Here is a 15,895-nt window from a genome sequence, read left to right as displayed (position 1 = left end):
ACCTTCTTAGTTTTTCTAAGGGGTCGAATATTTTTTTTTTCTTAGAGATTTCAAAATTGGGGACGCAGTTACCTGGTCCCTTTCCCCCTCTCCTTTTATCCTGCTGGTCTGGGCCGGATACGGGGATCGGATTTCAATCTTACAAGCAAACTCTTGTGGGATTGGGATCTGATGGACACAGAACTTGCATCCTTGGCAGCAGGGCGCCCCCTTGAGTCTACGTATTTGAGTAGACCACCCTTTTTGGCATGTTAAGAATATTTTGGCTATGGATTTTGTTGAGAGCGAAATTCGACTTCTGTCTTTGTAGCGTTAGTTATTTCCCACTTAAGTCTTTGGCGCCCCTATTCTTCGTCTTCCTTCTTCTCTATCTCTCTCTCTGTCTTCATTTCTTCAAGTTCTTTTTTAATTTTTCAACCTTCCCCCCCCCCGATTTTGAACTTGTTGCTTACAATTTATTTAACGTACAACTCTGATCTGAAATTACCAGCTGAGACGTTGCAAGACACGATTCATAGATAAAGTAGATAATGATTGGGTCCTCCGTCACATTTTGACCTATCGCTGAAATGAACAAAGACTTAGTATTTGACGACACTTCGATTACGTTCTTTCACCGTCGTTCCTCTTAAGTTTTTTTTTTTTTTGTAATCCGTTGGTCACTTTCCTTTCTGTTTTGGTTTTCGATTACCTTGTAGTTGATCTGGGCCCAGAAATTGTACTTTGGTTTATTTAGTTATATTTTTAGAAATGCTCTGTGTTACGTGCCTGCCTCACAAAGTTTTTTTTTTCATTATTTAAGCACGAATTTAGTATATAAAAGTTAAAAATTTATAGATGCGCGGTATCAGGTAGAAAAGCGATTTTCTTTTTCATATGTAATGTCGGAAGTCATTTGTTTTGGACAATGTTTGCAACCTTGTAAAGATTTTATTATTGGGGTGATTAATTTAAATGTGTGCGCATTTATTATAAATATATATATATATATATATAGAGAAATAAATACTTCGAAATGTATGTGTAATTAGTATGTGAATATGATGTTAAAGTAAAAGTATGATATTAAATGTATTATGAATATATGTAAGAGCGCTCGTGTCTGTTCCCCCTAAACGTGTATTGGTTGCTATAGTTTTACCAGTGAGTTTTCCGACGAATTTGAGAATGTAGATTTTGTCATGAATACCGCCGTGCACTTAAGTAATTTTCCTTTTCTTCTGAATAAATGTAAATGATACCTCATGTAATTCTGTAATGGCATGCATTGAAAAGTAACGGCAGGTCTAAACGTAACCCATACCACATCATAACGAATATTATTCCTGAACGACTAACCTAAAACCATTGTGGAAAGTGTACCTTGAACCCTTCTCACCTGCATATGTATCCTATGACTTGACCAGTTTTTTTTTCTTCTATCCTCAATTTGAACCATCATATTCCGTACACCTGTGGAAGATCGTTTTTTTTTTTTTAATTAAATCCGAACCATGCATATAAACATATACGAAAGTGATCCTAATGAAAGGTCTCATGACGTGTCCCAGTATTGGATAAATAATTTGAAATTATTCGATTAATAAGTTTGGAAATAGACCGTCTAAGAGGAGAAACATCCTCTAGTGAAAGTTATTTTCTCAAAATTCCCTAGATGGGTAAAGCGTCGTAATGTGCGATTGCAGACATAAACTGTTACGAGTTACAAACCAAATATAGACGATAAATGGTTTTGTAAACCGATAGTTAGATATATATATAGATATATAAATGACCACAAACTAAGTCAAATGGAGCGAAATGTTTTGGGCACTATGAGTAGTGCGTGATTTGTGATTTGAACGCTCAAAATCATTAATATTTTATTACCCGATGTGAGGTAGAGACTCATATAAGTTCTGATACACTTAAAAGTTTTTTTTTCTTTCCTCTTTGTCCAATTTTTTTTTTAAGTGAAATAAGTGTCTTCTTTGCGTATGTCGCAAATCATAATTTTGCTTTAGCATGCCTAAGATATGATATATGTAATAATTCCTTTTTCTTTTCTTTTGTCAATATGATTGAATATATAAAAATTTACTAAAATATAACACTATGTACTCTATTAATATATAACTAAGAATTTGTGCTTTTAATATTTTTTTTTCATAATTATATGTTTGTTTTTTTTTTTCACTATGAATGTAATAAACTATTTGTACCCCTGTAGCTAGTTGATTTTCCTTTAAACATATATACACTGTCCTGAGTGAGTGAGCGTGTGAATGCATGATAGATTTAATTTAGGTAATTTTAGTGATATCCTTTGTCATATTAACATCTGTAATATATGTGTCATATTTTAATAGATGTGTTACGGTAAATAACCTAGGTCATGAAGGACCGTCACTAATGGTTTAAATCGGCTCTAGGAGTGAAACAAGAGTTGCAGAATAAGCCTAAATACGACATCTTTCTTCCAGGAAGTTGAGATTCTTATTGATACGACACATAAATTTATATTGAGTTTATAAGTTTGATTTTTTTTTCTTGGCTAATTCATATGTGTGGTCGATCCTAGAGGACAGAGTTCAGATGCTGGATAGTTATCAATCACCGGTTGGAATAACTTTACAAAGAATTAAATTTCACTTTTCTCATTTCCAGGTCTAGGTCTGGGCAACCCCATGATCGTGGTGCCTGGAGCCAGGTCTGGGTGGTATGAGGGAACATGTGTCTATTCCGGAGCATTCCAAAATTGATTAGTTGTTAATGACATTTAAAATGATTCATCTTTCAACGACTTTCCCGACCTTTTACTATATTTCCGGAATTATCCAGTAATCTGCTTCTTATTAAAATACCATATTTCTTTTCTTTCTTCCTTACCTACCTCCTTCTTTTACCCTTCTATTTTCTTCTCTTTCTTTTCTATTTCTAATTGAAAGAAAACGGAGTCATGATTGAGAGTAGTCGCTATTGGCACGGTCAATAAGTTGTTTAGATGAGTTTTCTTCGGGAGTCCGATATGAAGTAATTAACAATAACAAGAAAGTTTGTTGGAATTTAATTTATCAGAAAATAATCTGGATTTCAATCAGTAGATGATGTTTCGTAATCGTCCTCATTAAAGAGAATTAAATTGTAGCGACTCCTCTACAACCTCTACATTAGTTCTTTTATCTTCGTTAAATTTTACGTTTGCTTTCAAAACAGACATCTGATGTTATAGTTAATCACTTTTTTACTCGTACGTCTTTTCAAGTCGTCTTCGCTTTCTCCCAACTTCCACCAATTTCTTCAAACTTCCACCAATTTCTTCAAACTTCCACCAATAATTAGTTTCTTCACACGTAGTTGACATCAATTTTTATAACACTCATAGTGTATCTTGTATCGTTTCCTTCCTGCCTACTATTCTTCCTTCTGAACTCTTCTGAACTTTAACTCCTTATTCTGCTTTTTCTTCACCAATTAATCCATCTTATGTAACGTTAGGCGATAATTAGTAAATTAATAACAATCCTTTAGTGGTTACTTTTTTTTCTGCAGTATTCTTTCTACTGCAACTGCTACATATTTGAGATAAGCACTTACCTCTAATTTACCCTAAAACAGTATCTATTTTTCGAGGCCCTTTTGCCTAAGACAGAACACTTTATAATTGGTACATGTCTTAAGTTGCTCTATGTGTTAGATTCGTATGTGCTCATGTATTATGCTAGCTAATACAAAAATAAATCATTATTTATCCAATAATTCCAACTGTAGTGAGGAATTCCTACTGCACTTTTTCAGCAGTTAAAATTTTATTTTTTTTTTTAATTACGCTGTAGTAATTTAGTTCAGTACGTATTAGTATTTTGTTTCTACTTATATCTTGCTGTGGGAAATATTTCATTCAGTTTATAATCTCTGATAATCTAGAGTACTTTTTGGTGAATCATGGAGCTACTGTAAGCCGAAGACTTTGTATAACATAGAGTACACGCAATTATTTCAAGAAATTTGTTAGAATTGAACAGTGCAAAGATAATTATGGGAAGTTGTACTGTCCGTTTGAAAGTTGGTTTCAGATTATATTTTGAATACATTTACACACGTGGTAACGAATTGGTATTACGGTGATTTAAATCAATTAAATTCATAAACATGTGTTTCCACAGCATGTATTTCCGATGTTGTAGAAATTCGAATATATGGACATTGTTTTTTTTCTCAGTGATAAGCTAGGAAGTAAAAGCTATTTGTTTTAAAAAAATCCTCAATTAGATTAACAATTTAAATTGTTGTATGTTATTTTGTTCGTTGACATTATCGAACCACAGGATAACGGAATCAAGCAGATGATGATGATAAAATTTATTATTTTCAGTTGTAGCATGCTTGCTTGAAATGTTACGTCATGCGTGCATCGCAATGTTGTTTTTCTCACTGTGATGTTTATTCTTGCTTTCATCCAAGCAGATACAAAATGTAGTAGAAATACTTCGTTGTCTTTAGTGCGTGTATCCTGTTGGTTACTTCTGTGTGTGTATGAGTAGAATGAGATTATTTTATACAGGATATGTGTTGTGTTAATTATTAGTGCGAGAAACTCATTTTGATAGAATCTTACTTGTATTTTTATAAATAACTACAACATTAAGTAGTGTAATAATCTCCAGCGAACATATAGAAAGAAAATCTCAGTTGACATGGAAAGAAAAAAGCGTTAAAGAAAAAGTCGTATCAGTGTTACTTGTAGTATCAGTGACCTGATTTCTTCTTGAGCAGTTGCATGCACTAACGAGAAGACGGTATAGTTTCTAGCGCGTGTTTACAAGAGGAAGATGTTAAAAATGAAACTTAGGAGGTAAATCATGGTATCATTTTATACACTACTCAAAAATAAGAAAGAACATCCGGTCGAAAAAGTATAGAATTTTATTTTCTAGGCCAGTCATCCTGAGTGTTTTTTTCTGAATTTTTCGCATTCACACCAGGCAGATGCCGGGATGGTACTTAACATAATGGTTCCAGCCCGCATCCTTCCTTCCCAATTCGCCGGGTAGTGTGATCGCCGAAGGGTCATCCAAGGTGCGCACCCAGAAATTTTTGTTGGAGGGTCCAATACTACATGCCACTACGTCTATGTAGTATTGAACGGTTATTATTCTGTACCCAATAAGTAATTGCAAAATACTTCTACCTATATTTTCAGAAAAAATGATAGAACTGGATTGTTTTATAAGAGAAAGAGTATAGATGAAGTGTAGAATCAAATGTTCATGCTAAATCAATCATTTCTCTGTTAAATAAGTATAGTTTTATTTAAAATGTGTACAAATGTATGTTCAGTTACGAAGTTTTGGGAAGTCCGGACCCAGTGGACCTCCCCGTGGGTACGCGCTTGGCATCATCCCTCATATGTGACAGGGTAACATGGCCATAGATCCCGAAAGCCCAGAAATCTGAACTCCTAATCCTAATCAAAAGTAAGATAAAAATGTTCTAAATGATTGCATGATGAAAAAGGATATAAGATTTTAGCATGAAAAGAGAGGTGGTAGCTAAGTTCAGCTGGATAACGCGTAGACTGCACATTCTCTCACTACATCATTATTTCTGGCTTGGTAGTGTAGGGTTTGCTACGTGTTAAATGACATAGATCTCCACGTATCTCTTACTGCTGGGTTAAGGCCGATAAATTCGTTATCCATACTAATAATCAAACCCACACGACACATCAACTACAAAATACAAAGGACTATTATTATTTTTAGACTGCATTTTCGTATAAAATAAGTAAATAGATAAAATCCTTACGTCAATGACAGCTAGCCTCGAATGCTGAAGAAGGATATTCAATATAATTATTAATGATGATACATCTTTATAAAATTTTTAGTGACATTACATGCATCTTGGGCAGTTGTGCTGCCATAAAATCATTCTTACATTCAGATGAAGCGTAATGCGAGGAATAGGGTTACGTTAAATTAAAAAAGATTAATATTTTTTGTACAGGGTATCCAGAAAGCCTTACCATTTGAAATACTTTATATAAAATACTTTAGAAATAAACCTCGGTTATACAAGCATGTCTCCATACACATCTGCACGTTATTGTGACGAAGATCGATCTTAGGATAGATACAGTTTGGTTTATAGACCATGGAAGCTTACATTCGTGGTGCACAGTAACTACAGATACTCTATCAATCCTTCTTGTATTAAGCTGGCAGGTAATTTGGCAGCGATGTCATAGTAGCATATTAGTCAGTGTTTGATGGTCCATTATCGAAAACCTATACGGGTAGCTACGGAAGAATCCCAAGAAAATCCATGAACATTGTTGTCCACAAAAGCCCACATGATGTGGAATCGAACGAGGAACTGGAATGAGTGCTGTACCACTCATTAATCCACCGTTTCCCAGCTATAGGAAGGAATAACTCTTAGTGAAATGAATTGACTGAAAAAAGCAGATTCCAAATTGTGTTATTTTTGAACAGCAATGCATGTTTTTTCATATTGTACTATAACTTGGCAGTAATGGGGGCGGGGGTAATTTCGTCGTTGTGTCGGTGTGTTGGCTGATCGACAGACAATAGTGTGTATTAACGTAGCTAGGTATTTGTGTTCCGTGAAGTTTGTCAGTCCGTTAGATGCAGATGGAGTTGACAGAAGAGTTGAGATGAAATGGAAAACAAGAGCAATTGTATTTGAGAAGGTAAATCTTCTTCACATTCAAGTGTTGCTGACAGCTTTCTTTTCAGTCTCTTGTTTCTTTTTATTCTTTCTTTCCTTACTTCGTAGTTTCTTTAGTACTTTTTTATATGCATCTTCATTCGCATTCTCCGCCTCCTGCCATAGACAAACAATGTTTTGTTGTCAGTTGTAGACAACAGTAGCTACAGCATGAATTTTATTTTTTCTTTCGCCGTCTATTATCCCTAAAGGTTTCTGTTGTTTATTTTTTCCGCCTTTCTTGTTGGTTCTATGAGTCGTATATGTGTATGGGCTTTGCATTATTCTTCAGTTAGAAGAGGCAGTTTCTGATAGGCGAGAATAGTAATAGTCGTTCGTAGTCTGGGTTTAGTCAGTGTCGTTGTTTCTTGGTGTTTTATGTTCCCTTTACGATGATATGACAGCCGTTTTGAAAACTTTAGAAAAGTTTTCTCCCTCCCTCACCCTTTGTTAAAACCACGTCTTTAGTTCATCTGTTTGTGCTATATACTTTATTTGCATTAGTAACGTATAATTTCTCTACCAGTTTCATCGGCAGGCGCTTTTGCGGGGGAACTTTCAACGCCTCAAACAGAATGAGATCCCCAATAATTGAAAAAAAATCGATCTCACCACGTCCTGCTCCTTGGCATGATAACACTTCTTGTCTCTTAAGCACGTGTAATATGTATGGAAACTGACCGGCCACCAGTCTCTTTTTAAAAATCCATATTACCACAACATATCTAGAACTTTTTAAATATTTTGTCTAAAATAAATATTTTCAAGAGCCAAATAAAACTCGGAGTAGAGATGTAAAGGCTTGAGGAAAAAAGTATATTCCACTGCCTTTTTTGTGAGAGAATTTTTTTAAAAAATAAATTTTAGTGAAGAAATAACAGTTTGTCCAATTTCTCTTTTCACATTGTAACACGAGAGAAACTCAATTTCTAAACTGTAAAGAAAAACACTAATAATTTCATGAGTATTTCAAAAGTCAAATAAGATCGGCCATTTGATAGGAAATAAAAAGGGCGCGTGTATTGACCCAGTTGTTTCAGTTTCACCGAATTGTTTGCAGAATTAGAGTACTGCTCAATGACAAAAAAGGCATCAAGTATCAATATCACGGTGTACATGTAAAGTAGTTTGGTTTGTCGCAGTGCATACATCGTGAAAATTTAAAACTTATAGTTTTTCCTAAACCAATCTTGAAAAGTGTTGCCTGGTTCTTAGGCAACCACATTAACAGATAAGATGTGTGTGTTGCGTAACATGCAAGGGGAAACTGCTTCCCCATAGGAGTACATGGAGAACCTATTTTTGATTCTTCAGTATTTTAGGACCAACTGGATAGATCGCTCCGTCAACGAAGTTGATTCGTAACTCGTTGCCCTCTACATCATAGCCAAAATGAATGGTGATCGATCAAGTAGTTATTGCGATTTTCTCTCCTGCACGGTCACGCGTACAGAGTAAATAAAGGGATTTTTGGCAAAGGAAACTTCTTAAAAATTAATACTGTTAGTGATAACTATATGGAATAATTATGCATCAGATTTTGTTCCATATAATTGTTTACAGTTTAAGTAGTTCATATTTTAGAAATTAAAGTCGTATTTTACGTGAGAACATTAGTTCAAGGAGTGTTTATATCACATTGATAAAGGTCATTAAAATTCGGGAAGGAACAAGATATTTTTACGCTTTTACCAAGATTTTTAGTCCAAGCCTATTTATACGAAGTACAGCTTTGTTAAAGTTACTAAATACCGGACATGGTAGTTAATTTCTTTATATTGCAAAGAAGATTCACAGTAGTTGTACAGGGTGGCCCAAAAGTAGGTATACAGTACCGTACTGATCAGCTCATTGCATTTTGTATAATTTCTTATTGTTATCCATCGGGTAGACTGTTTCTTTATTATTTGTTCTTAACGTGTTTTTACTTATATCTTAACCTCGGAAGAGCCGAAGCAAATAAACCCATATACCTGTACTAGAATGTTATACTTGATCAATGCAGGGGTGTATAACTACTTTTGGGTCACAGGTAAAGGAAATAAACCCATAAATTAGAATGCTATACTTTATCAATACAGGGATGTATACATACTTTTTGGCCACTCTATATATTTCAGTAGACTGAAAAGTACAAGAAGAAATATATTCTTGAGACGTCTATCAAGATGTAAAAAAGAAAATGCCTTCTCTTACAGTTTTTGCTCTACGTTTACGGTGAAATATTTAATCAGAAATGGTAGATTTTTACTATTTTCAATTGAAATAGAAAGGTTAGGTTGTAGGCAAATCACTAAATCCATTTCAAAAGAAGCATTAATCCTGACTGTCAAACGTTATGATTATATATATTCTCTAACATTTTTAAATGCCATCAAGTATCTCTCTTTCTCTCTCGCCCATTTTTTTTTTTAAAAGGACCATTTACATTGGAAATTAACAATTACGTCATTGCAAATAATTTTGTAGATGGATTACTTACGCTATGACGAATATGGTGTGCATTGTGTAATGCATGAAATGTTAATGATTATTTATTTATTTATTTTTGACAGATAGTTAGTTAACTGTTAATTAGTTCTGTTCGTATATAGAGATAATGAACCATGTTTTCCTTCGAAGAAGTAAAAAAGTTTGTTCGAAATTGTCGTGTTTATATATATTTGCACAGTAAGATCATAGTACAAATAAGTCATTTTTTAAAAAGATATTGGTTTAGAAATAAAAGTACTCGACATTCTTAATCACCCGTTCTTTCACATATGTTCACGATACTTTCATTAAGAGTCAGTATAAAGAGACTTTTGATTCGTAAAGCACGTTGTTGTATACACGCAAACAAGATAGATTACACAGATGTCCGTTTGATGTGCTCATATTTTAGTTTATAGTTAGCATGAAACAGATATTACCATAGTTTTGTTTCTCATATACGTATCTAAGGTCCTGTTATGTGTTTGCTCTATATTCGTCCGTGAATAGAAGTAGTATGATTCTTCTTTAAATGGCTGCAGCTGTCAAAAGTGAGCAATGATACCAGCCACCAAAGAACGATGATCCGTAGAATCCCGGATCTGCCAGCAATTTAGATTGACCTCGAGAAGCGATTGTGTGTACGTATGTGTGATCATTTCTGATGTACGTAGTGTGGGCTCATGTGGGCGATTCTAAAGTGCATTCTTGTGGCTTGGTTTTGTTCCACCTCTCCAGTTGGTTATTTACCTCAGTACCCAGCAGCTTATGGGTACTAATCCTGTCTTAGCTCACTTAATTCACAAAAATCATTCTTACATATCAGACTGCGATTTACTTAAATACTTGGATGTCCATAAAAATGTGGACTCTCACCAATGCTCAATCGAATCAGAATTACTATTAATTGTAAAATATGGGTCTTTAACGTCCTAAGTGCTCTTACATTTCCATAAAAGGTCTGGTATGTGCTTCGTCAGTGATTCATATTTTCAACCATTCCGATTGAATTCTGGACTTTACTTCCTAATGAAAAATGAAATCAAATCTTCGGCTATGCTCTTTAAGCTAAAGAAGACGGATTGTTAATGAGAGTGAATGATAGTGAAAATAATAGTAAAATGAGAAAACGAGAGGACCCCGAGAAAACCTAGACATAATGGTGTCTACCATCAGGCATGAAGAACTGTAGTCATCATACCCAATCCGTCTTTTTTTCTTTCTTTCTTTTTTCTTTTTCTATTTTTTTTTTTAAAGTAAACATTCTGTAAATTTTTTTCGAGGAGGAAAGTTGTGTGAAACGTACACCTACACCAAAGGAGCCAATTTCCTTTTCCGTTCTTCGATACACTTTCTGTTGTTTGGCCAACATTTTAATAATCTCTTACGAAAGTTACTGGTAAATACATAATTTCTTAACTTCCGTACTTTCGATCAAATTTTCACTTCAGTCAATTGCTTCATATTTTCTACTTGAAATGTATGAGTCAATAGAAGTAAGAAAGATAATTATCTGTGGTGATTAAACGTGTGTTGTTCTTGTATTAATCAAAATGTTTGTATCGAAAGAAATGATTACATGAATGTAGTGTATATCGTAATGATAATTTTTATTATAATATCTTAATTAGACGATAAAAGAATTTCGTAATGGTTTATGGTTTGTGTTAAACGTGTTATTCCGCATTGCATTGTCAGTGTGGTTGATTTTCGTAAGATAATACTATTATTTCCAACTGATGTGCAACGCATCAATCATAAACTGTGTGTCCAGGAATTGTTATAATATGAGAGGTGTATCATCATATTTTCTTTACATAGTATCAGTTTTTAGAAGACATGGATAAAACGGGTTGAACTCACGTAGTTCTATTCCTGCGTTAAGTAGCACGTCCATGTCTTATTATAGGTGCATGTTTTATAGTAAATCCATGTCCACGTTTCGCTTTCTCCTACATAGGTACCGGTACTTCGCCCCCAGACCCTTGCATTTGCTTGGCGTACGTCCTTGCACTTCTCGTATACCTAACATGTCTCTAGTCTGAAGGGATTTCAAGATATGGCCATATTATTATGGCAGTTGCAACAACCACCTTATTTTCTTCCCACCTTTTTTCCTTTCAAAGAAAAATGTCAAAAAGCGTTGAAACACGTCTTTAATTAACATGTCTCTAATCTTAAGCAATTTTGAGATATGACCATCTTATTTTAACAGTTGCAGACCCACTCTTGGGAAGTCGACCAAATTTGATGTTTGTCCTCCAGATTCGGACGAGGAAGGAGGAGAATTGCCACACCGATTTTCCTCCTTCCCCATCGAATTGCCAAAAATCCTTCCTGAAGGATACCTTACGGCAGAAATCCCATGCACTGCCAGAATTTGAGTCTCCTAGCTTAAGTGGTTTATCCTGGGCGTTGATCAGTCAGTCTGTCAGGACTTCTTTTGAATATAGAGATTACTAAAAAAGAAACCTCAGACTCCAAGCAGTTATCACGTAAAATTTGCAAAATCATCGAGCGCGGTGGCTTAACGGTAGTGCGAGAAGTCCGTGATTCCATCCTAGGTGAAGTGAGTTTGGTGAACATAATTCATGTCCGTAGGTTTTTCCCCGAGGTCTTCCATTTCCTCCCACTATCTCATTCTACAAATTCTTGAGCAATTATCCACTTTTATTAATCATCCGACTCAGTTACTCTAAAGGGCATAATTGTGGGTTGTTAAACTAGAAATTTCATTTCATGTGCAAAATTCTTCATATTCGCGGTTTGTGTAAGGTCACATTTATATTGAAAATAGAGGATATTGTCCACCACAGGTACTTTTTTCTTAATGGTGTCTAAATATGAACGGCAGTTCCTGTTGTGCAATATTTTTAGGTTATTGGTAACAATAATACTGCACCGTAAGTAATTACTACGACAGTTAATCAACCATAAGAAGCCCGCACACTCGAACTAATCGGAAGTCTGGACTCTGGAATCGACTCTTCCATAGTTTTATTCTTCTTTTGCAGACTTTCGAAGCAATTAGACTTTGAAGACTAATCAATATTTTACGGACGAAGAAGCTTTAGAAGATTTAATAACCGAAAGAAGGAGAGTGGAAGAGAGAAAAGTTTCTTAGGAACTTGTCTTCTCTTAATAAAGCCTATTGATTATTTAAAATAAACCCACATCCCAATATCATTTAATTATATTTGTATAGTTGTATTTTCAATACAATCAACGTATTTCTTACTCTGCATTTTCATACTAACTGGTGTTGTAGTAAATATCACCTCTACCGAAGGGGACAAGTGTTCGGAAGTGGTGATGTAACTCTTTGTGCATTATTAACGGTATGATCTAATTGATTAGAGAAAATACGTAAAAATGACTTCGTGCTTAGTGTCAATAGAACTCTTCCTTCAAACTGTTGGTTCTTCGAAAAGGATATATCGACTCTTTTTATTAAACCAATGATAGGCAGCCTTTTTTTATTTTTACCAGGGAACTGAAGAAAAAAAGAAAATAAGACGCAGGATAATATAATTTATTAAAAACACAATAGAACTTGCCCCATGGACCGTAGTTTGCCCTTTACTGATTTAAACTATGGAGGTCCGCGCATCAATTCCCGCTATCGTTCTCCTTTATATTGGATAAATTCGTTACTAAATACCAGCCACATCCAACTTCCTCTAAAGCTCGTTAGTAGGTGATAACTAAACAGCAAAAGAAAAATACGAATACACTATGCTTTTTAAAATTTTATGTTGAATAAAGCCATCTGAAGAAGGACATAGAACAGGGCTTTGTCCCATCGCATGCAGCATGTTTGAAGAGGATAGAAATCATACTCACTCAGTACTTAACATTAAATTTAATGTCAAATTCCATAAATAATAAGGGGGACAACATTGTAGTCAGCAAGTTGTTCTTGGGAGCTTTTTTTTTTTTTAAGGAGGATTGAACTTTTTATATACTAAAAGCAAACCAAAAGTCTTAGAAAATGTATGTGATGCATTAATAATCCTCATTCCTACATATTGCACAGATTATTGTGATTAAGCCAAATGAGAGTAACGAAGTAACAAAGTGGATTATTAAATTTACTTATTTCAACATATTGACAGGGTTTAAAGTATTTCTTTCTTAATTTTCTTTTTCATTTTCTGGTATAAATACTCTTCATTTGTTTTAAGTATTAAACACGTTTAATAAACACGTAATGGATGGAACCGTATTTTGGGGGCTGGGACCCCATTTGACTCCTGCCCTGTAGCTGTACCCCTGAGGGACAACATAAAGTTTAGGGTAAACATGGAGTTTTGGGGGGACTATTATTTCTCATAAATTCACAAGGGGACATTTTTTGAGCCTGTTCCTCAGGTCATTCAGGGTCTGATGGAACTCAAAGTGAAATAATTGAACCTCTTCACGAAAGAGCAGCCATGTAATGTATGTTAACACTATCAGGTAAAGCTGTGTTTATATGAGGAACAAACTTGGGATCGAATTATTAGAGACACCTTATTGATAATCACTTCGTTGATAATTCTACGAAATTTTATAATTTTAACTGATGTAAATTGCGATATTTTTTTTTTTTTTTTTTTGTGAAGAAAACCGAACTATTCTTAAGAATGTTGTTGTCTCTTGTTGATGATGTATTAACATTCGTTAATTCAGCAGAAATTAAAATTTGAATAATTCAGTATTTAATTATTTAAAAAATGGATTTTTGAAATATTCGAGTAACGAATGAAACGGTTAATTCATTTTTTTCTTTGTAGTATATGTAATTTTTAATTTTGACAATGAAAGTAGTTCAAGAATGACCATGGTTACGTTCGCATTGTTGTAATTTTGTTTTACTAATAATTGCGTCGATACAACTTGTAATAACTCCATATTGAATTTTACAGAAGTTGAGCGAAATCCTCAAAACGTTCTGTCGACAGAGTGAGTTACGATCACTGGTTGCAGTCCAGTTCAAGTAAACTGTTCCGATAATTTATTGCATTGAAGCAAGGAAATAAAAACATGCCTTTTCCAGAATTGCAAAAACCTGCTCCAGATTTCAAGGGTACAGCTGTGATCTGTGAGGAGTTTGAGGAGATAAGCCTTTCTACATACAAAGGAAAATATCTGGTTCTGTTCTTCTACCCGCTTGACTTTACTTTCGTTTGTCCCACCGAGGTTATTGCATTTTCTGATAGAATTGAAGAATTCCGCAAGATTGGCTGTGAAGTAGTTGCTGCATCTTGTGACAGTCAATTCTCGCATCTTGCATGGATTAACACCCCTCGTCGTGAAGGTGGTCTGGGTGCCGTTAATATACCTCTTCTAGCTGATAAGAGTGGTGCTATTGCCAAAGCATATGGCGTCTATAAAGAGGAAGACGGTATTCCTTTCCGTGGGTTGTTCATTATAGATGGTAGGGGGAACTTGAGACAGATCACTGTGAATGATCTGCCTGTTGGTAGGTCTGTGGATGAAGTTCTTCGCTTGGTTCAAGCTTTTCAGTATACTGATACCCATGGAGAAGTGTGCCCAGCTGGATGGAAACCCGGTGACAGAACCATGAAGCCTGATCCTAAACATAGCAAGGAATACTTCAGCCAAGAATAGTCTTGCTACAATAAGGTGCTATAAATTCGTGTTAAGTGTGTGAGTAAAACGATATCGCCACAGTATTGTATGTTTAAATTCAAATATTCAATTAGTCATTGTGTTCATTATTTTTCAAAAGTATTTTTTAAAAAATAACATTTTAATACAATTAAGCTGCAGAAATCCATGTAAAATACAATTAAGCTGCAGAAATCTATGTAAACCGGGTAGTCCAGGATTTTTACAAAGTCATTATGTGGATTGTGCAACTTAGTATATAAGGATTTTACTGCCACCAGGCTGTACCTTTCAGTATACAAATAAAGCTATTGGAATAATAATTGATTGATTATTATTCGTTTTTCCACCTAAGACACTTATCACCAGCTAGACAAGAAAAAATGTGAATTTAATGTCCCATTGTTATGTCCTTCAGGGGCTAGAGGAGACGGATGATACGAAGGTAAATGGGAGAAAATGTGATAGGGTCCGTGAAAACTTTCAGATACATAGGCGTAAATAGTACCCCCGCGGCGCGGGGAATGCTCTAGCTCCAGGGGCGCAAAATCTATAGAAAGTAGGGGCGCATAACTAAGGGTTGCGGTGGGGGCGCTGAAACTTCAAGTTACGCCACTGCACAAACACGGTGTTTTCCATCATAGTCGCACAAGACTTGAGATCGAACTAGGAATTCTTTGCACAAAAGTGAGCGCTGAGCCACTATAACCCCACCAATCATACACACTTTTGCTATACATACTGTACATGTGTTTGGATAATTATTGAAGGATTATAAACAAATGTTCGAAAAAAAAGAAAAAAAATATTCAAATAGTCACGCCACATATTGACCACTTTCTTTCTTTCTTTCTTTTTTTTTCTTTCTTGCAAAATACCTATAAAATAGAAATTAAGTGATGGTATGTTCTCCAAATTTTAATATTGTTCCTCTTACTCGCCCTAAGTTTTTGGGATTGGGTGGCCAAATGGGCTCTGCTTCCACCTGCGATTATTTTCAGCCTCTTTGAAATTTTCAGTAGTTTTAGATAAATGCATGCTCAAAAAATAAGCAGATAAGAATGTAAGGTAAACGTAGAAAGTTACGTCGTCTAAAATT

General features: G+C 34.8%; 1 protein-coding gene and 1 pseudogene across 4 annotated transcripts in view; both read left to right on the top strand.

Annotated features, from left to right (window-relative positions):
• Positions 1 to 15,895, top strand: part of PDZ-GEF (PDZ domain-containing guanine nucleotide exchange factor) — an 835,430-nt gene that overhangs the window by 638,151 nt on the left and 181,384 nt on the right. The gene's annotated exons all lie outside the window — the stretch shown is intronic.
• Positions 14,017 to 15,119, top strand: LOC145695038 (peroxiredoxin 2 pseudogene; annotated as a pseudogene).

Source organism: Thermobia domestica, chromosome 1, assembly GCF_964235325.1.
Source record: "Thermobia domestica chromosome 1, izTheDome1.hap1.1, whole genome shotgun sequence".
Classification (NCBI taxonomy): domain Eukaryota; kingdom Metazoa; phylum Arthropoda; class Insecta; order Zygentoma; family Lepismatidae; genus Thermobia; species Thermobia domestica.
Note: the sequence above shows the minus strand (reverse complement) of the source record. Positions and strands in the feature narration are given on the sequence as shown.